Consider the following 22,304-nt stretch of genomic DNA (forward strand, 5'->3'; position numbering starts at 1 on the left):
AGCCTGGAGAACAGAGTGAGACTTCTACTCTACAAAAGGTTTAACAATTGGCCAGGAGTGGTGGCCCATGCCTGTAGTCCCAGCTACTTGAGAGGCTGAGGCAGGAGGATTGCTTGAGCTGGGGAGGTTGAGGCTGTGATCCAGCCACTGCACCACAGCTTGGGCAACAGAGCCAGACCCTGTCTCAAAAAAAAAAAAAAAAAAAAAAAAAATGGTTTCGGATTTTTCAAGGACACTGGGAAGCCATCACATGGTTTTAGGTAGGAAAGAGTCAAGATCAGATTTACATGTTGAGAAATGACTCCAGGAGCCTGAGAAGTTGAAGTCCTTGCGGGTGGTCCAGGTGCGAGTCGGCGGAGGCCCCAGCCAGGGAAGAGGCAGGGAGCTGGAGCGCAGGTCATTGACGGCAGCGAGAGTGGGGAGTCCAGCTGAAGACCTCATGATGGAGGATGTGCCCCATGGAGAAGAGGGGGAAGGCTCTTCCAGAACTGGCCTTCATTTTAGCCCTGTTAGGAAAGGAACGTAGCTTCGGATCCTAGAGGGGCCAGGCACCTGCAGTGTTGTGCTGTTTGAGTCCGCATCCGAATTTCCAGTGTCCTTTCCTTGCTCCTTACTTGCTCCTAGAAGGAGCCCTATGCTCCTAAAGAGTCTTTCGGTGCTAAGCCTTGGCAGTTTAGTTTGCTGAACTCTCGTCAGTGGAGTTAGCGGGTGGTGGTTTGGAAGGAGGGAGACAGAGGTGGAGGGCTTGTTTGAATGCACCAAGCCTTGCAGGCTTTCCTCCTCCCCGCGCTGGCCGGGTAGGTTCTTTTCAGCTCCTGATGAGGCAAACGAGAACAAAGCAGTCGAACAGCACCCATGATCGACGATACTTCGGGGGCGGCGTGATCAGAGGATTCCCCTTCCCGGGAACTTGCGTCTAGTCCTCTGACGCATCCTAGTTCGGAGTGGGTGGAAGGGCATGTGGAGTCCACAGCGCCCCCTCGCCCTAGGCGGGGTGGAGACAGCGAGACGACGCCCATGATCAGCTGGTTACAAAACTCGAGGAATAAGAAGTTTAATATTTATTGGTCTGCAAATCCGGAGACCTTGCGGCCTCACTGGTCCTCCTTCCCTCTGAGCTATCTCCACACCCAGCCTTCGATCAGAAGGAGATTTAGAAGCAGAGCTGCCCGCAGCGAATACTTTTCATGCCCGGGCCGGGAAGAAAGCGGGTTAGGATCTGATCCCGCTGAGTAGAGGACCCAGGAGCCTCCCGCCCCGAGTGCTCTGTAGTGCGGGGGCGCGCTGCGCGCTGCGCGCTGCGCCTGGGCGGCAGGCGGCGGCGGCGTGGGCGCGGTGATGCAGGTGTGACACCCGCCGGCGCCTGCCTCCGCCCGGATCGCCCAGCTCCGCGGTAGCCGGAGCTGCACGCGGGGCTGCCGGGGCGGACGCTGCTCTGCCTGCATCCGGAGGCGGCCGCCAGCGGATTTCCCACCCAGGTAGGGGACTGCGTTGCTCGCTGCGGTGCAACCGACCCAGCCGGGGCGCGGACCCCGCGTGCGCCAGGGCTCCCAGACTCGCCTGCCTGGGCTGAAATATACACGCTCGCACAGCTGAGTGCTGTTCATAGTAAATGGCACAAAAGACCGGAGAGTCTTGAAAAGCCGGCGCAGAAAAGCAAGGACTTGCCCGCTGCCTGGAGCTGTGCGCCTTTTTGAAAGCGGCCTCCCCAAGGGCTGTTTTAAAACCCTGTTTGAACTATTAGCGCCATAAGTAGTTTTGCAACTTATAAATGTCAGGCTGCTGGTATTTATAGCTCCGTTTCCATAAGCTTCCTAGCCGCTGCTTTTAGTTTCAGTTACATTCTAGTAGATAGATTTTGTTATTGTTGTTGGCTTGTTCTTAAAGAACAGAATTCAAACGTGCTTACACCTGGTGGCTCTTGGGGTTTGTGAGTGTGTATTTCTGTATGTGCAGGGCGCCCTCCGTGGGCGTGGGAGCCGTTTCTTAGGGACACAGAAGGATTTGTTTATGGACGGGTTTTAGCGCAAGGGAAAGAATGACTTGTTTTGCAGGGATGGGCTAGCAAATGCGTTTAGCCAGGGAGGAGCAAGGCACCGCTGTGTCTTCGGCAGACGGGTGGTAGAAATCTCTGCTGTCCAGGGTTCAGCAGGGCTGATGAAATACACTCCTTTATCCGGAAATTACAGATGCAAATTACTCCGTTTAAGGGTAACTTAACGTTGGTGTCTTGGGCTCTGATAAGAGCAGCCCCAGTGGGGTGGGGTGGGACGCTGGGGGATGCTTGCTGGCTTTCTAGCCCTTGGGGAGGTGAATGTGGGTGGCTTTGGGGCTCAGAGAGTGGCAGGTGAGGGGTAAGGAGGGTGCATGAGGGAGGACTGGGCACTGTAGTCGGCTCAGCGGTGGTTCTGGTCTATGCTGGTCTCCTCTGTGTTTCTGCTTCCTGCCCTTTCCAGAAGAGGTGACTTGTTCTGCTTGTTCCAGTTGGTGCAGTAGGTACAGGCTCGTTCTGCATCTTTCTTGAGTCAGCAAATACTTACTGGGCACTTAGTATTTGTCAGAGATGGGATTAGTCCTTGGGGATGCAGAGATGATGATAACAATGTCCTGGCTCCCTGAGGTTCACACCTGGTAGGGGGAGAAGCACTCGTAATCAGGAGGTGGATAAGTTCATGATGGTGTTGGAAAAGAGCAGTGAGAGCAGAGAGGAGGAGGAAATTGATAGTGGCAGTGATTAGTATAAAAATGAAGCCCTCATGGATTAGGCATGGCGTGGATTTCAGCAGGGACTGGGTCGCTCTCTTGGTTCTTCGGTCCGGGAGTGACCCACATGACTCTCCCACACCATTGCCATCACTGCCACTGGGTGGGCAGAGCTTTACAAGTCTCGGCTGGGCTGGTATTTGCAGTACGTGACTAGACCCCAGTAGACACAGGCTGACACCCAGAGAGGAGCACACGCAATACAAGTCAGACTTTTAATTTTTTCCTTTTTTAATGAATGGTTTTCCTGAATTCCAGGACTATGAAGGTTTTGAAGCAACACTTCACAAAGGCAGGGACTCTGGAAAATTCTGAGGGAGTTTCAGAGCAGATGAACTTCTGTCTGCTTCTCCCTGGGTCCCCGACCTATCTGTTCTTGTCCCAGCCCAGTTCGAAAGGAAAACTCTCCCTTGATTTTCCCTAAATGGGTGGAATAAGGGAAAACTAAAGCTGTTACTACCAGTCTTTTCTGGGAGATGAAAATCCAATCTCAAGGATGTTTCTTCCCGGACCAAAGCTGTGATGGGTGAAGAAAAATGATAGAATGAAAAGCTCTTGTGTTATGTATTTGCCAGAGATGTGTGTTACATGCGCCTACATCATCATTAAGGTATTTGAAAAGCAGCGTGCACTACAAGAAGCATGAGCGTGGATGCTCAAACAGACCTAGGTGAGTGTCTTGGGCAAGTTACTCAGCCCCTCTTTGAGCATTAGTTTCCTGATCTGTAAAATGGAGACAGTAATAGGATTCTTATAATAATTAAAGAAAAGATACTTTAAAATATTTACTCATTGTTACCCGATCATTATATATAACTTGCCTGGCACAAAGTAGGTGCTCAAGAAATGGCAGTTCATTCATTAAGTTCCTACTATGTGTCAGCCATTGCTCTATGTGTGGAGAATACAGACAAAAACAACCAAAAAAGCCCTCTCTCAAGGAGCTTAAATTAATGAGAGAGTGTGTGTATGTGTGTGTGTGTAAGATGATGGACAAATAAGTAAGTATAGAGTGTATCAGCTAATGAGACACTGTAATGGAGAAAAATAAAGCTGGCTGAGAGGACTGGGGAGTGCTGCCAGAGGGCAGGGTGGGGCTTGTTATTTATTTTTATACAGCTTGGCCAGGGAAGGCTTTTTGGTAAATGACATTTGACCAGACATCTGGGAAAGTGAGGGAGGAAGCCAGGGATTCTGGTAAATGACATTTGACCAGACATCTGGGGAAGTGAGGGAGGAAGCCAGGGGTTGCAGGCAGCACCTGCAAAACCCTGAGATAGGAGAGAGGTGTGTTCCCTAGAGACCCAGAAAGGAGGCCACGGAAGCTGCTGTTGAGTCAGACACCCAGGACAGCAGTAGGACCTGAGGTCATAGGGGCAACACGGCAGGTATTTGAGATATTGCCTCTTAGGATTCCTATTTGTCACTATGATGTATGTGCTGAGTTATTGTTTAAGGAACTGGATGAAATCCTAAACTCTGTGTTTAGAAGAAGGTTTGTTGGTAGATATAAGTACCTGTGGTCATTCAGAGCATAAACGAATGCAGGAAGCAGAAAGCATAGGTCTTTGCAAGGCAACAGGAAGCACAGGAATTAAGGACACTGTGGAACGCAACATTCAGATTTCTCCCATCCGGATGGAGGACTGTGTTTGTGCTTCTTTTGAATCTTAGTATTATGATTTTTTGTTTCCTTTCCCCCACACTAAAAGAAAAGGTCATCTTTAGCAAACAGGCCAGCAGTCCTTGCTAGATATTCTTTTTCCTTTGAGAATGAGAAGAGTTTCTATGATCATGAAAAAGTGTTGGGATCATCTGGAAATATGCTGACCTTCAGTGTACCATGAAATGCATTTACATAATATCATATGGCAAATTTATTTAAAGCCTCTATCTTATAGGCTTAACATAAAGATCAGTTTGCTGCTCTGCCCTTTGGAAACTTTATTCCTCTAGAGAAAACATGGTTTGGGCATTTGAGAGCCTCATCACTCAGCTGTCCTTGGTGCAGAAGGGCTACTGCAGTGTGTTCCATGGCCGGAAATGGGGCTGGATGCCTGAGAACCTAGTCAAAGTTTCTGTGAAATAGAATGAGGTGAGGCTGGGTCAAGGTCAGAGAGTCTGGCTGGGTGTCCCGGAGTCCACCTCAGAAGGCAACATTTACTTCTGTGAATTTCCCCCATCCAATATCTGGCTTTTAGTGTTGCTGCCTCAGAAACCTGATCTGTCTTTCCGGGCCACGTCACAGTGACCTTGTTCACCTGCATGCCAGCTTATTGATTTGCAGTGGTTGAGACACTGTGTGGCTTGGCTAGTGGGTCTTCTTCCTGCAGACCCCTGTCATGACAGCCAAATCACAAGGAGAAGGTCTCCTGAAGCACATTATTCAGAGCAAAGCAGCTTAGATGCGTACCCTAGGGACTGATTACATGCTTAAGGGCCAATCTTGCCAACGGGACTACAGACCAAACCACCCCTAAACTTAATGGCTTAAAACAACAGCCATTTCTTATTTTCTCACATGTCTCTTGGTTGGCTGGGTAGTTCTGCAGATCTGAGTTGTGCTTGCTTGATTTCAGCTGTGCTTGCTCATGTGATTTTGGTCTGCTGATGGAGTGTCTGAGGGCTGGCTGCTTTAGGATGGCCTCAGCTGGATGACTTGGCTCTGCTCCATGTGGTCACTCATCCTCCAGCAGGCTAGCCTGGCATGTTCACATGGTAGTGGCAGGAGGCCAAGAGAAAGTAAAAGATTGTATGGCCTCTTGAGGCCTAAGCTTATAACTGGCACTCCGTCACTTTATCTTTGTCTAATGACAAAATTAAGGCACAAGATAGCCCAGAGTGGAAAGTTAGGAAAACAGACTCCACTTCTAGATAGCAGGAGCTACATAGTCACATTGCAAAATGTATAGATACAGGGAGGGGAAGAATTGAGACATTTTGCAATCAATCAATCAATCAATCTACCATAGGGACCTGAATATTTATTTATTTATTTTTGAGATGGAGTTTCACTCTTGTTGCCCAGGCTGAGTGCAGTGGTGCGATCTCAGCTCACTGCAACCTCAGCCTCCCAGGTTCAAGCGATTCTTCTGCCTCAGCCTCCTGAGTAGCTGGGACTACAGGCGTGCACCACCATGCCCGGCTAATTTTGTATTTTTAGTAGAGATGGGGTTTCTCCATGTTGGTCAGGCTGGTCTCAAACTCCTGACCTCAGATGATCTGCCCGCCTCGGCCTCCCAAAGTGCTGGGATTACAGGCGTGAGCCACCACGCCTGACTGGGACCTGAACATTTAAAGTGCTATTGGCTAGATTTCCTTTTCTTCTGGACTCTGCTCGAATGGGCAGAGCCTGTACTTGCTCTTGTGACTGTCTCTTTTTCTGTGTTTCTGTGGTTGACCATCTAGAGAAGTATGTATCTTTAGATAATCATTCATTCACTAAATAAATATTTATTGAGTGGTCTCTATGTGCCAGGCATGTTATAGGAAGTAGACCCATCTCATGAAGCATTCATTCTAGTTGAGGGAGACAAATAATATGTAAGTAAATAATATATGTTTTATATCAGGTGATTAAGGAATGTTGAGCAGGGAAAGGAAGATGGGGGGTGCCTTGTTGTGTTGGAGTGGGAGGGTAGGGTAAAACGAAGTGTGGGTATTTTATGCAAGGTGGTCAGGGTGACATGAAGGAAGTGAAGGAGTGAGCCAGACAGTTATCTGGGGAAAGACATTTCCAGGTAGGGAGAACAGGTGCAAAGGCCCCGAGGCAACAGATAACTGGCATGTTCCAGGAACAGCAAGGTGGCTTATGTAGAAGGAACTGAATGAGACAGGGTGAGCGTGGGAGAAGAGATCAGAGAAGTAGCAGGGAGCCAGCTAATAGAAGGTCCTGTAGGGCCTTGTGTAGACTTTAGCCTTTATTTTGAGGAAAATGGGACACCACTGGAGAATTCTGAGCACAGGGTGCTATTAGCTGGTTTATGTTTTCCAAGGATCCCTTGAGCTTTAGAGCTTAGTGTAGACTCTTGGAGGATAAGGGTGGAAACAGGGAGATTAGTCAGGATGGTACTGCAGTGACCCAGGTGAGAGAGGGTGGTGGTTTGGACCAGGCTGGATAGTACTTAAAATGGTGAGAAGTTGTAATGCCAGCATTTTGGGAGGCCAAGGTGGGTGGATCACTTGAGCTCAGGAGTTTGAGACCAGCCTGGACAACATGGCAAAATCCCAACTCTACAAAAAATAAAAAAATTAGCCAGGTGTGGTGGCACATGCCTGTAGCCCTAGCTACTCGGGAGTCTGAGGTGGGAGGATCACCTGAGCCTGGGGAGGTCGAGGCTGCAGTGAGTCACGATAATGCCATTGTACTCCAGCCTGGAAAATGGATTGAGATCATGTCAAAAATAAATAAAAATAAAAAAAGATGGTGAGAAGTGGCTAAATTCATAAAGCAGGCAGGATGTGTGGATGAGTTAGATACTTAGAGTATGAGAAAAAGATGATGTAATTAATTTTGACCTAAGCAGCTGGATGGAGTAGCACTTTAGTGAGGTGGAGAGGAAACAGTGATGGGGTTTAATTGGATATCCAATAGGAGATGTTAAGTAGTTCATTGCATATGAGAGTCTAGAGTTCAGGGAAGAGTTTCAGGAAGGAGACATAGGTTTGAGCATCATTAGCATGTTATTTATTTTTCCATGAGCCAAGTCACTGCTGTATCACTAGTGCCCAGAATATTGTCTGGCACATTGTATATCCTCAATGGATATGTACTGAATGAGTGAATGGAACCACTTACTTACTAGAGTTGACTGCAAATCTTTGCTTTGGTGGATTTTGAAGTGTAACTCCTTGAAATTTCCTTTCTTTACAAGGTCTCATGGGAGCCTTATTGTGGATCTTATGCACTAAAAAGAGGCTTTAAATGTGAAGGCTCCAATCGCTTATATCATACGGAAAGCAACGTGTGGTGACAAGAAAGAAAGAGGAACAAGTGGAAACCAAAAAATAGCTCATATTTTCAAAAAATGAGAAAAGATCCTTTAGAGGGAGGTGGCTGAAATTCAGGGGTGTGATGTTCTTGGGTTATTATTGTACTGCTCTTAATTTAAGATGAGGCAGAAGCAAGGAAGAATCTTGAAAGGGGAGAATTTTATTTAAATCAATTTATGCCGAGTGTCACCAGCTTGCTTGCGAAACCCCACATCTACAGTAGCTTGCATAATGTGTTCCTGTTTATAAAAGGAAGAAATAGGGAATAGCCTTCATAGGAAAAGGGGAGGGCTGGAATGACTTCAGCCTCAGGCTGTGGGTGCTGTCCATTTTCTTCTCGTGGTGTGTCTGATTCTATATAAGTTTTGTTTGCAATGATGTTGGTGAAGGGAGTGAAACAAGAAAAAGCAGGTACTGCTATTGAAAGTGGTTGTGTGTGTGTGTGTGTGTGGGAGAGAGAGAGAGAGAGATGGAGAACGTGCCAGTGGTGGAGAAAAAGAACCAAATCCCAGAAGGAAGTGTGAGAAAGAGACACAAGCTGCCCTTCATTTTTACGTGTGGCTACTAGGCCTGACCACATGGGGCTAGGATGGAGCAGTGGGCTTTAGCATCAGACAGAACTGGGTTTGCACTCAGACTTCATTACTTTATTTATTTATTTATTTATTTATTTATTTATTTTTTTGAGATGGAGTATCCTTCTATCACCAGGCTGGAGTGTAGTGGCACAATCTCAGCTCACTGCAACCTTTGCCTCCTGGGTTCAAGCGATTCTCCTGCCTCAGCCTCCTGAGTAGCTGGGACTACAGGCGCATGCCACCACGCCCAGCTGATTTTTGTATTTTTAGTAGAGACGGGGTTTTACCATGTTGGCCAGGATGGTCTCGATCTCTTGACCTTGTTATCTGCCTGCCTTGGCCTCCCAAAGTGCTGGGATTACAGGCGTCAGCCACCGTGCCTCCTAACTTTCTGTTTTTTTTTTGAGACAGGGTCTCACTCTGTCAACCAGGCTGGAGTGCAGTGGCGTGAACTCAGCTCACTGCAGCCTTGACCTCCCGGGCTCAAGTGATCTTCCCATCTCAGCCTCCAAAGTAGCTGGGAATACAGGCATGCACCACCATGCCCGGCTAATTTTTAAATTTTTTTGTAGAGGTGGGATCTTGCTATGCTGCCGAGGCTGGTCTTGAACTCATGGGCTCAAGTGATTCTTCCACCTTAGTCCCCAAAGTGGTGGGATTATAGGTGTTAGTCACCATGCCCAGCCCAAGCTTCCTTACTTTCTAGCTGTGTAAACTTGAGCACATTATTTAATTTCCCTGAGCCTGGGTTTCCTCAGTTGTAAGGTGATGATGGTGGTGTGGTGTGGTGGTGGTGATGATGATGATGATAGTAATCATACCCAAGTGTTCTGCAGTCTCCTTCATGCTCCTGGACTTGGAACTATGTTGGTGTAAATATTGATTAAAGGATTACCATACCAGCTGAGGGACTTAAAGATTTTATGTGAAGGGAGAAATGAGAATTTGATGTTCACAGTGCCATTTAGAAGATTATTTGCATGGGGCCCATAATGTTCAAAATTAGACAAAGGGACAATAATAAAATGTCTAGCCTTATGGGCTAGACATTTCAAGGTGCCTCAGAGGAAAACTAACCTCCCTCCTCTGCAATAAGCCAATCTCCTTAGTTCAGTTCTGCAATGTCGCATAGTTTGTTGGAATTCCACAATGAAAATTTTGGAGTCATGTGTAGTATATAGATGCAGAAGCTTTCCTGTCTGATGCCTTTGTGGCTCCCACAGAATCCACTGCATGGTGTTCTTCTGGAAAGGTCTGTGGTTCTTCCTGTTCCAGGCACATAGTAGGCATACAATACGTATTTATTAGATACATGGTGAATAAATGCTGCTGTGGTTTCTCTGTTGGCTGTGGCTCTCCTGGTTGCTCCTCCCGGCCTGGGCAAGAGATCAGCAGGTAAGTGACAGTGATGAGCTAAGTCTTTGGCAGGTACTCAGCAGCTAATGTTACCCTCTCTCCACCACCCTCATGCCTTGGCTACCATTCTGACATCCCCTAGATCAAGAATCATATACTCAGCTTTCCCTTTAAGCCCCCAGTTAACATCGTCAGCAAAGCCAAAGCTCCCTTGCTGTCCTGACCTTTGATTACAGGTAACGCAACAGTGTCTCCTGACTTAGCAACAAAGACTCACACCATGGGTTCCCTGCTTCAGCTCCCACACAGAAGCCTGTGGTCCCATTAAGTCTTCCTGTTTTCTATACACACTTCTGCTCCACCCACCTCCTGTTCCCTTCAGTTGTTAGAGCTTGATTCTGTATGGGTTGGCAGGGGAGAGAGTAGCATTAATTTTCTTTTCACAAAAGTCAGTTGAAAATTCTCTCCTAACGGATGACTGTCTAGCCCCTCAGAACTGAACTTCTTCAGGAGGCAGATAGGCTACATCCTTCCTCCTGTGCCCATTTTACAGATGAGATATCTGAGGCGCAGAGAAAAGAAATGACAGGCAACAGTACCCTTGGAAAAGTGGATGCACAATCTCATTTGTTTCCTGCCAGCTCTGCATAGATGCAAGAGAAGGTAATTCTTCCAGACCGCTGGGGCCTTCTTGAATCATGGATGTCTGCATCCAGAAGCTGATTGTTGAATCACAGGTGTCTGGATTTGGAAGTTGACTGTTCAAACTGGGAGCTTGGTGCTGTTAAGTACTTCTTATGTCAACCCCAGGTGATATGTGTGTGGGCAGGAGCTCTAGGCTCCCAAAACTCACCTAGGTGTGATAGGTGTGATTTACAATTCTGTTTTCATGATCATTTCATGAGAGAAATCTGCAAATGAGCACTGCTAAGGAGATGGAACAGAACGCGTTAATGGATAAATGAGCTGTCTATCATTACTCCTGAGTGAGCGTGATTTGTTTTAATGAATATTTCACGGGCAGGTTCCTTTTCAGGTCCAGAATACGCTCAAGTCAATGAAGACCTTAATTGAACTGTAGGATCTTACAGTTTCAGAGCTCGAAGGGACCCTAGAAAGCGGGGAATCCAAACTTCTTATTATTCAAGGAAGGAAATAATTAAAAAAATTTTTTTGGTACATGTTCTTGCCCTGTTGCCCAGGCTGGAGTGTAGTGGCACAATCTTGGCTCACTGCAACCTCTGCCTCTTGGGCCCAAGCAATCCTCTCACCTCAGCCTCCCAAGTAGCTGGAATTATAGGCGTGTCCCACCATACCTGGCTAATTTTTTAATTTTTTGTAGAGACGAGGTCTCATTATATTGCCCAGGCTGGATTTCCCAAGCAGTCCTCCAGGCTTGGCCTCCCAAAGTGCTGGGATTACAGGCATGGACCACTGCATCCACCTCGGAAATAGCTTATTTGGGTGGATAAAAGAGCTGTCCGTCATTACTCACATTACAAATCACGCTCACTCGGGAGTAATGAGGGACAGCTCATTTATCCATTAACGTGTTCTGTTCCTTCTTCTTAGCAGTGTTCATTTGCATGTTTGTCTCATGAAATGACCATGAAAACAGAATTGTAATTTATAAGAAAAGAGGTTTAATTGGCTCCTGGATTCATATAGTAAGTTAATGATGGAGAGAGGGTCAAAGCTCAGGTCGGGGCTGTAGCAATGTTAAGTTTGTTATGAGAGGCCAAGAGAGAACAGGAAAACGGGGTGTGGGTCCCCTACACTGTCATGCTTAGAAACCCTCTGAAATGGCACAACTAGTTCTCCCAAGCAGGTGAGAGCCTGGTTAGGCCCCTCAACAGCCTCCTCTGATTGCTCAATCCTCTGGGATTTTCCCTGCCTGGCTCCCCGAGCCCAGGCCCAGTGAGGGTGGCTCCTGTGTTGCCTGCCATCCCGGCTCTATCGCACGCAGAATCTGACCGTGGCCTCTCGCCTGATCTGGGGTGCAGCAGATGGCGCCGAGGAATGGAGCCCAGCTGGCACGTGGGAGGCTCTGCGGGAGAGGAAGAGGCACCGTGGGGTGGCCTGCCCTAGGCAAAGTGCTGGGCCTGGGAGATGGGGCTGGAAAGGTCATGGGAATGTCGGGAGCCTCTGCCCTTGACCCTGGAGGGCTCAAGGAATTTAGTTCCACCCCTAGCACTATGACAAGTGACGAACACATCCCACACATGCCGGTGTAAGGGTCTGTGAATTAAATGCAGCCACTTTAATTTTTGTTTTTTAAAGCAAAGCATAAACATGAAGCTTTAAGGAAAGGAAAGCTATAGGGTAGCAATGTAAAGGCAGTAGCTTGAAACTAAAAGCAAAGAAGAGAAACTCAAATGGGACAATGGAGAGGTAGATGAGGAAGGGTATATGAAAACGGTGGGGTGCTGAGCCCGCTTCTCCTATTTCCCATGATGGATGAGGTCTTTTTTTTTTTTGGTGGCGCCGCCCACGTCTGTGGCAGAAAAGCTGTGCTGGGCTCCCACCCTCATATCACAGGAGTGGTGGCCGCCTGCTTCTTTGGTGGCTCAGCATGCAGCATCTTGGGGCACTACAGAGGGCTGTCAGAGGCCGGGCTAGTCCTATCAGGTTTCTCAGTTTTACCTGTGTCACTCCCAGGTTTATGTCTTGTTACTTTCGGCCCATTTCTTTAGACAAGCAAGGCCCCTGCTGGCTGGCTTGGCCTTCCAGTCAGTTCCTGGATTCTTGAGCAAACTCTTACTTTCTTGTGGTTCTTTGAGATGGTGCAGGGCAAAGAGCCCCAGAGCCTGTCTGCTTAGGGCTCTGCAGTAGGGGAGCTCATTAATTAATACTTAGAATACAAGGTGGGGAGGTACATGCTGAGAGAATTGGGGAGAGTGAGGCTGGAAGCCGTTGCTATTGCTGCATGAGGAAAGAAGACGGGGGGCCAGGCAAAGCTATTGGACAGGGGAGGGGATATTGTCTGATGAGCCTTGAAGGTTGGGCTGTTGTGGGGAGGATAGGGAATGGTTTCAGGAGAAGCATGTAGACCTGAAAATGCATGGTTGATTTTGGAACAATAGGGGTTTTGGTGTATTAGTCTGTTCTTTCATTGCTATAAAGAAATACCTGAGATTGGGTAATTTATAAGAAAAGAGTTTTAATTGGCTCATGGTTCTGCAGGGTATACAGGAAGCATGGTGGCATCTGGAGAGGCCTCAGGAAGCTTCCAATTATGGAAGAAGGCAAAGAGACAGCAGGCATGTCACATGGCAGAAGCAGGAGCAAGAGAGAGAGAGGGGAGGTGCCACACACTTTTAAGTGATTAGATCTCATGAGAACTCAGTCACTATTGCCAGGACAGCACCAAGGGGATGGTGCCAAACCATTCATGAGAAATGTACCCCCATGATCCTATTACCTTCCACCAGGCCCCACCTCCAACACTGAGGATTACATTTCAACATGAGATTTGGGCAGGGACACACATCCAAACTATGTCATCTGCTGTGGCCAAAACACGGGGTCTGAGGTGGTATTGGCTGGGGGTGGAGTGAGGGTTGGGTCGGGTGGGGATAGGGAGAAGGGGGATGGGGAGAAGTTTGGTGAGAAGTAGCAGGACGCCCACTAGAATCTCTTATGGGTTTAAATGTTGTCACCAGATGCGCCAAGGAGGAAGAAGCTCGAGAACCATGGTGATACAGAGGAGCTGGTTGTCTTGGCTCCTGAAATGCTCCTGCAAGTGGTGAGATCGCCGCTGACCTGTGCTTCAGCCACGATGTGTGGCCAGGTGTGAATTAAGCGGACCACAAGTTTGGTTTGGTCTTGGTCACAGATCTCCATCCAAATAGAGAAGCAGCCTTGGAAACTGTGATTGAAGTCTTGGAAATGCTCTGAGGCACAGAAAGATCCCAGAGGGCATGGAAAGCATTTAAGAAAGAAAAAGCTTTTAGGTTGTTGTTACCCAAAACAAATGGAGTGGAAAGTTCTGTTTGAAAAAGATGAGAGAGAAGCATGGGAATCAGGGAAGCAGGATTTGCCTGTATTTCTTGGGTAGTTACCTGGATTATATAGTTCTACCCATAACTCCTCAAAGACTCACTGATTAGGGGATTTTCCCGCTTTCTCTTTTTCCTCATCATTTTGGATACATTAAAGACATATTACAGACCATCACGAAAATAGGGCAAAGAAAAGGAAAACCTACTTATAATCCCCACCATTTATGTAGCATTTTGAATTCTACTCTTTCTCTTTTAGAGACAGGGTCTTGCTCTGCCACCCAGGCTGGATTACAGTGGTGCTGTCATGGCTCACTGCAGCCTCAAACTCCTGGGCTCAAGAGATCCTCCCACTGCAGCCTCCTGAGTAGCTGGGATGAAAAGGCAAACACCATCATTCCTGGCTAATTTTTATTAAATTAATTTTTTTCTTTTTTGAGAGATGGGGTCTCCCTATTTTGCCCAGACTAGTCCTGAATTCCTGGCCTGAAGCGGTCCTCTCACCTTGGCCTCTCCTAAAGCAGTGGGATTACAGCATGAGCCACTATGCCTGACCCAGATGTAATCATATTAAGTATGCAGTTTAGGAGCCTTTGGCAAAGACCAGTTGGCTTCATTTCCTCGTCCTCCTGGGCACATAGACTACATCTCCAGGCTTCCCTTGCAAGTGGGCGTGGCCATGTAACAGTTTTGTTGATGCGGTGAGAAAGGTGTGCTCTTCCAGGCTCCTTTTCATCTATTGGCTGCCCCTGCATGAGGCTGTCTCAAGTGCGAGAAATAAACTCTGCCTATGCTCAACTACACACATCTTAGAGTTTGTTTGTTGCAGTAGTTGAGCTGACTTTCACCCACACAGAAGCTGAAATTTCAATGAGCTATTTCTCATAAGCTTATGGGAACAAGTTGAGGATCCAGAGGCATGTTTCTTGATAACATAAAGATTAAAAGGTTATAGCTGGGCTGTTGGGTTGCCTGTAGCCTGGATGCTCTTTAATAGAGAAAACGACTGGGGTAAACATCCAGTTTTTTCCTGTGATGAATATACCAGGAGTATATACATCTGAAAAGGCTGAAGTTCAATATTTTCCCTTTTCTTCTCTCATTGTTTCTGACTTCTACAAAATAATAGGAATATGTTATAGAATCCCATATCATTTTTAAACCCAGAGGTTCTTTCTGATGCAGGTTGCATAGCCTCAGACAAGTTTAACTTCGCAGAGCCTCAATTTCCTGATCTTTAAAATAGTCGCAGTAAGGTCTATTTTCTGGGATTGTTGAGTCATTGAAGGAGATCATGTTTGTCAGTGCGTAGTAGGGTACATTGTGCACAATAGGTGCCTTCCCACTGGACTATAGATTCCCTGAGAGAAAGACTGTGCCACCTTGTCTACCACTGTAGCTCCAGTGTCTAACACAGTCCCTGGCACATAGTAGGTGCTCAATGGTTAATTATTTTCCAAACTTAAAGTGCCTTAAAGAGACCCCAGCTACTCGGGAGGCTGAGGCAGGAGAATGGTGCGAACCTAGGAGGCGGAGCTTGCAGTGAGCCGAGATCGCGCCACTGCACTCCAGCCTGGGCGACAGAGCAAGACTCCATCTCAAAAAAAAAACAAAAAAAAAAAAAAACAAAAAAAAAAAAAAAGGGAGAAACAATGTACCCTGGATTGGAGAACTGAGAAAGGTGTTAGAGGAACGTGGAGAGGGTCTGGACAGTCTAACACCTTAACCTTGAGGTGCTGGGAGGGTTAATCTATGAGTTCACCACAAGGGTGAGAGAACAAGAGTTTACACAAGAAGATGGGGAAACGTCCTATCTCTAATGTGTGTGCTTGGGATTGCTCTATATTTGGATGATAACTCTCTCATCTGAGGTTAATCCTCTTTGTCGGAGTCATCCAGCCAAGGGATTAACTGCTTTAAACTCCAGGCCTCGCTGGCCCTGACAATGTGAGCTTGGTGTTGCTGGCGCCCAGGGACCCAAGGGGTCCCGTTTTTATTGACTCAACACACAAGGTTCCTCTGTGGCTATTTAATCCCAGTCTCTTAATCCTATGGAGGAAGAGACTGAGGCCTAAGGGGGGAGGTAACTGTTTTCTTGCAGCAGCTTTATGATGAGAATCGCTGTTTCCAGCCTAGAGTTCTCTTCTGTGCTCTGTGCTAGGCTCCAGGGAAAGCTTCAGGAAAAGGGCCCTAGCTGAAAGAGCAGAAGAACGGGTCTCTGAGAGTGCTCGTGTATTGATAGAAATTCCATATTGTGTTCTGGGGAAGTTCCCACTCTGTCTGTCAAAAGCCCAGCCTGCTCCCTTGCTAATCAATGGGCTATTTGGAAACACGTCCCAGGGTCTGAGTCCTCCAGCCATTTTCTAGCTTTGTGTGCTCAGTTCATGATGCACAATCTAGGATGAGAGAGCCTAGCCCAACTGGGGTCACATGCCCATTCCTGAGGGCACCATCACTATGACTCCCAAGATGGCAGGTAGTGAGGAAAGGGGAGTTTCTTAAAGGAACACTGGAGAGTTGTTACTGAAAGAAGGGGACATAGGTCCTGAGCAGGCAAAGCCAACAGGTGTCCACTACACACGCTGAGCTGGCTTCTCTTGCTGAAATAAAGATTACAAAGTGCTACCTTTAAAGGAAAATTGGAGAGTTGTTGCTGAAAGAAGAGGACATGGGTCCTGAGCAGGTGAAACCCACAGACGTCCACCACACACACTGAGCTGGCTTCTCTTGCTGAAATAAAGATTACAAAGTGCTACCTTTGTTGGTGAGTGTTGACGACTTTGAAAGTGGGCTGTTTCTCCATCTCCCCTTCCTTTTTTTTTTGAAACAGAGTCTTGCTCTGTTACTCAGGTTGGAGTACAGTAGTGTGATCTTGGCTCACTGCAACCTCTGCCTCTCAGGCTCAAGTAATCCTCCCACCTCAGTCTCCTGAGTAGCTGGGACCACAGGCACCCACCATCATGCCTGGCTATTTTTTTTTTTTGTATTTTTAGTAGAGACAGGGTCTCGCCATGTTGCCCAGGCTGGTCTTGAACTCCTGAACTCAAGTGATCCACCCGCCTCAACCTCTCAAAGTGCTGGGATTACAGGTGTGAGCCACTGCGCCTGGCCTTCCTTATTTTTTTCTAAGGGGTTTCTAAGGGGTTCACATTTTTATAACTATCTCCTTGCTTGCCCTAGTCTTGCATTTTAAGAATTAAACTATGCAAAATTCAAAGATATAATTCTCCCTAAAATGCCTTTTACATTTATTTATTTATTCAGCAAATGTTTATTGACTTCTCATTGTATTAGGCATCAGAGTTAATGATAGGTAAGGAAAACGTGATCTCTGCCCTCAGGGTGTATAGTGTAGAAGTTTGTAAAGAAGCTTTGTTTCACATACACCTTAACAGAGTACATGCACACACATACACACACACATAAATATACATATATAATACATTATTATATGCTCCAGAATTTCTAGCTTGCTTATAATTTGAAGACCTTTAAGCCCAACTGCTGCTCATCAGAAGTCCTAACTTGGTTAAAGAAGGGGGTACATTGTTGAATCAAAATTATGAAGAACATTTTGCTAAAGAACATGACCTTGCATTCTCCCTGTGCATAGAACATCTTGGAAGTTGAAGAGTAAAAAATCCATCTCGGTGTCAAACTGCCTGCTACTCTGTTTTCCTAAAACCAGGAGGGAGTGGGTGGCCTTCATTTGTGCTGCTTCTGTTTGCAGGCTGTGAATGAGGACTGGCACCCCTGGCTGCTTTGCTGTTGTGTGTTGGTGTTTGAACACCGGTCAGCATATTGCTTTGCTATTGTCACATTATTTGTATAATCCCAGCAGCTGGCAATTGTGTAATAATTTTTGAGAGCCCCAGATATTTGCTTAGAGAGAATAAAAATAGGCAGAGAATGAGGTGTGCTCTGCATCCCGTGCAGAACGTTGTATGACTGCACTTCACAATGACAGGATTGTTTCTTGGTTAGAATTCCCCGTGGGACTTTCCCTACTCAAAGTTCAGAGAAGGGTCATGCATTCTGGAAGGGAAGCCTGTCTTATCCTCTTTGCATGCACTGACAGAGCTAGAAAAATTGCCTCAGCCCTTGCAGTCTCGTCAGGCTTGTACTGATAGGGAACTCATAAACGGCTGTATTAGTCTGTTCTCATACTGCTATGAAGAAATACCCAAGACTGGGTAACTTATAAAGAAAAAGAGGTTTAATGGATTCACAGTTCCATGTGGCTGGGGGAGCCTCACAATCAGGGAGGAAGGCAAAGGAAGAGCAAAGGCATGTCTTACATGGCAGCAGGCAAGAGACCATGTGCAGGGGAACTGCTCTTTATAAAACCATCATCTTGTGAGACTTATTCACTATGATGAGAAGAGCATGGGAAAAACCTGCCCCCATGATTCAGTTACCTCCCACCAGGTCCTTCCCATGACATGTGCGGATTATGAAAGCTACAATTCAAGATGAGATTTGGGTGGGGACACAGGCAAACGATATCAATAGTCACAATGGTTTTGAGCCTGAGGTCTGTACCAGTATGCAGACTTAGAAGAGCACAGAGCCACATCTTTGTCTCCTGCTTTTTGTTCCATGGTGGCAAGAGTATCGGTCTGGAGCTAGATTGCTGGGATTGAAGCTTGTCTCTTTCACTTACTAATTGTGCTAAAATTCTCTGCACCTCAGTTTCCTAACCTGTAAAACAAGGATAATATTAACGAGAATTCTATCTTACACACTTGTTAAAAGGAATGAATTAAAGGAGACAATACAGTGCTCAGCACAATGTTGGACATATAGCGAGGGTATTAATTAGCTGCTACTGTATAGCAATAATGCTGCCTAACAAATAGCCCTAATTATTGCAGTGGCTCATACAACAAACTATATTTATCTTACTTATGAGGTGGCCAGTCAACTGGGATTGGCTCTCCTTCATGCTGTAGGTCAAGTTCAGGTCTGCTCTAGGCGTCTCTCATCTCTCCACCAGATGCTACCAGCAGCTACCAGGGACATATTCTTCTCATTCTTCTCATGCCAAATGGCAGGAGGACATGAGGAATGTTAAACTGTCCTAGTACATTTAAAGCCTCTGCACTCATCATGTTTGCTAACATTTCATTGGCCAAGGCAAATGACATGGCCAAACCCAAACCCATGTCAGTAAAGTGCGAAAGTATACTCTTCTCACAGTAGAAGACATGGCAAAGTGACATGGCAAGAATGTGGATTATAATCATATTACATGGGAGAAAAGAACTGGGAGTAAAAATTTGATCTACCAAAGCAAGTTCCCTATGTAACAAGATGTTGAGTGGGACTTTTTTATTGCCCCGAATGGGCATTCAGATTGCAAAGCTAAAAATAAAGTCTTAGACACTCTATTTGTTAAATAACTGGAATTCCTCATGGCTTTCAAGAGGTATCAAAACTGGCTTTGGGACCCACAACTCTAAGCCCCTGGGTCTATGTAAGTAGAGGGATTAAAAAAAGTGGGTAGAATTTTTGAAATCTTGGCCTGTAACAAATACTAGCTTGAGGTGAAACACTTTTTGCTCCCCATAAAACCAAGAAAAGGGCCTCCAAGAGACTCCCTTATGGGGAGTGGAGATGCTTGCAAAAAGGGAGACAGGGTACCTTGCACCCTAGCTGGGTGTTTGCTGATCCATGGTTCTGGTGGAATGGAGTCTACTATTCAGGAGAGTGCTTTAGAGGGTTTGATGTGTGCCCTGGAGTTTGGGGCATAGAAGACATAGAGCCTGGTGCCTCTTCTAGTCTGGAAATTTTGGCAGGCAGCTGATTTAATGGAGTAGCCCATGCCAGCAAGAAAGATGGGTGGTAGTACAGTGCTAAGGGAAGAAAAGAACATTTTTTCCTTTGCATTCATTGAGGGCTTGGGAAGGTACAGAAAGCTCCACAGGAAGAAGCCTGATGTGTAGGGGAGGAGCAGGAGCCCCAGGGCTGTCCAGGCTCAATCACAAAAGGGGGAAATCTGCCTGGAGAAGAGGCTGGGTGTGTGGACAGCTGGAGGGTCTGAAGCGGGACCCAGCTGCCCCTTTCTGAGAGGCTCCCTACTGCCCAAGAGGGCCGAAGTGAGGCTGAACACTGTCTCAAGAAAACTGTATACACAGAAGCCACCACATCAGACAGCCCAGTCCAAACCAGAGCCATGCCAGGGAGGGACATCTCTCTGTCATCATCATCATAATAGCTCTTGCTGTGATTATGCCTCACTCATTCTTGTTTGAATGAACAAAATTAATCTGCCTCCTTCCTCCATTTCTGGTTCCTCTTCATAGCTTCTTGCCTCCTCTCATCGGCTCTGTGTGGAGACTTGCAATACTTTATATACTGGTGAATGAGCTGTCTCGGCTTGGAGGCAGGGCCTGTGGGGGTGGGCATCCTGGCTGATCCGCTTGGGGCTCCCGGCTTTTACTCCTAATCCTCAGCTTCTGTCTGGCCTGTAGCAGATGGAATCCTCTGCAGGATGCTTGGCCAGTTGCTCCACTTTTTAAAACAAGGCAGGGTCCAAAATACATAAATAAAATGCTGGCAGGGAGCATATCTTTGCAAGGAGCAAAGGGTTGGCATTTCTAAGGGAATAAGCTTTCCCCAACGGTAGGAGCTATCTTTTTAAGGATAAATCCTTTTCTAATTTGACAATCTTTTAGCTCTCAGGGAGATATTAAATAGCTCCAATGGATGAAGAAAGAAGTTAAGATTTCCTAAGGTACTTTGTCATTTGAGACGCGAGTACAGAGCTATGGCCAGCAATTCATTTGTTCTCATGCTTAGATCTGGGCCATTTGGTGACCTGCCTGAATTTAGCAAGTGACAAACCCCACTCCTGGCTCTGATTGTGTAAACTGATACAATACCCAGAGTGCGACTCGTTTCAAGCTTTGCGTTTGCCACAGATTTGGAAATTACCCAAATCTATTGCTGAAATTAGTGAATATTCAAGTTTCCATCCAGGTGGCTGGTTTCCTTATGCCTATTAACTTTTTCTTTCTGATTAGAAAGGTGGTATTTGCCATTGAATACAATTTGGAAAATAGGAAAACTTATAAATGATAGAGCTCTTCATTCATGCTGCCAAGTTGCATTGTAGAAAGCTTGTTCTAGTTAACCTGACAGCTAGCACTATGCATGTGCCCCTCAATGCATCTTTGTTTGCAATGAGTATTATCCTTAGAAGGAAAATAAAACATTGTCAATTTGTTAGGTGAGAAAATATTTTATTTTTCATTTATTTGATTGCTTATGAGATTGAGCACTTTTATTTATTGACTGATTGTATGTCCCCTTCTAAACATTGTTTTTCCATGCTGTATGTCCATTTTAAATTAAGCATTAGTGTTTTCCATATTTGTAAAAGCTCTGCATATATTGAAGATATTATTCTCCTTGTTACTCTCATGAGAAATACTTATAAGAAATATTCTCATAAGTGTTGCAGACATTTTCCAAAGCGATTTGCCTTTGATTTTGTATTTGTATGGTCTCCAGCCTGGGCACCAGAGCAAGGCTTTGTGTATTAGTCTGTTTTCACACTGCTGTAAAAGACTACCTGAGACTGGGAAATTTATGAAGAAAAGAGGTTTAATTGACTCACAGTTCCACAAGCTTAACAGGAAGCATGACTGGGAGGCCTCAGGAAACTTAAAATCATGGTGGAAGGTGAAGGGGAAGCAAGCACCTTCTTCCCATGGTGGCAGGAGAGAGAGAGTGAGGGAGGAAGTGCCACACACTTTTAAACCATCAGATCTTGTGAGAACACACTCACTATCATGAAAACAGCATGGGGAAATCTGCCTCCGTAATCTCATCACCTCCCACCAGGTCTCTCCCCCAATATTTGGGAATTATAATTCAACATGAGATTTGGGTGGGGACATGGAGCCAAACCATATTACTTTGTCTCTTAAAAATGCTTTGTATTTTAAAATAATAATAGAGGGCAGGCACGGTGGCTCACATGCCTGTAATCTCAGCAGTTTGGGAGGCTGAGGCAGGCAGATCCCTTGAGCCCGAAAGTTGGAAACCAGCCTGGGCAACAGGGTGAAACCCCATCTCTACAGAAAATACAAAAATTAGCCAGGTGTGGTGGCATGCACCTGTAGTCATAGCTACTTGGGAGGCTGAGGTGGGAGGATCACTTGAGGCTGGGAGACTGAGGTTGCAGTGAGCTGTGATCGTGCCACTGCTCCAGCCTGTGTGACAGAGTGAGAACCTGTCTCAAAAAAAAAAAAAAAAAAAGAAAAAGTAAAAGAAACATTTCACTTATAGAGAACTTAATACAATCTAGGCTTTGAGTTCTTTAAATTCAATATCTCATTTAATCCTTCCAGTTTTCTCAACATGATTCAGGTAGTAGATGGCAGAGCTGCAGCACCCACTCAAGACTTTCTGATTCTGAAGCCTGAACTGTTAACCTCTGCAGTCTATACAGTCATCCCCTCGCTTAAGATTTTTGCAAATTGTTTCCCATGGTTTAAGGTGGCAGAGAACTAGTCTTTTAACACGCAAATTTTTGGTCTTATGTTAGTAACTCGTTTCATTTTTTTTTTCTCTTTGAAATAAAAAAGTGTTAAGGTAAGGCTAACTT

The 22,304-nt window shown here is 46.1% G+C and overlaps 1 protein-coding gene across 8 annotated transcripts in view; it reads left to right on the forward strand.

Moving 5' to 3' along the window:
• Positions 1 to 924: 924 nt before the first annotated feature.
• Positions 925 to 22,304, forward strand: part of SV2B (synaptic vesicle glycoprotein 2B) — a 201,852-nt gene continuing 180,472 nt past the window's right edge. For 2 of the 8 annotated variants that reach the window (XM_016927459.4, XM_016927458.4), the window contains exon 1: positions 952 to 1,478. The gene's annotated coding sequence lies outside the window, so the exon portion shown is untranslated. Of the gene's footprint in view, positions 1,479 to 1,653; positions 2,212 to 2,361; positions 2,497 to 2,554; positions 3,434 to 22,304 lie in introns of those variants that run through there. The other 6 variants (XM_016927461.4, XM_016927462.4, XM_016927460.4 and 3 more) reach the window with 4 other exon arrangements.

The sequence above is a fragment of the Pan troglodytes genome, chromosome 16, assembly GCF_028858775.2.
Source record: "Pan troglodytes isolate AG18354 chromosome 16, NHGRI_mPanTro3-v2.0_pri, whole genome shotgun sequence".
NCBI classification, from domain to species: domain Eukaryota; kingdom Metazoa; phylum Chordata; class Mammalia; order Primates; family Hominidae; genus Pan; species Pan troglodytes.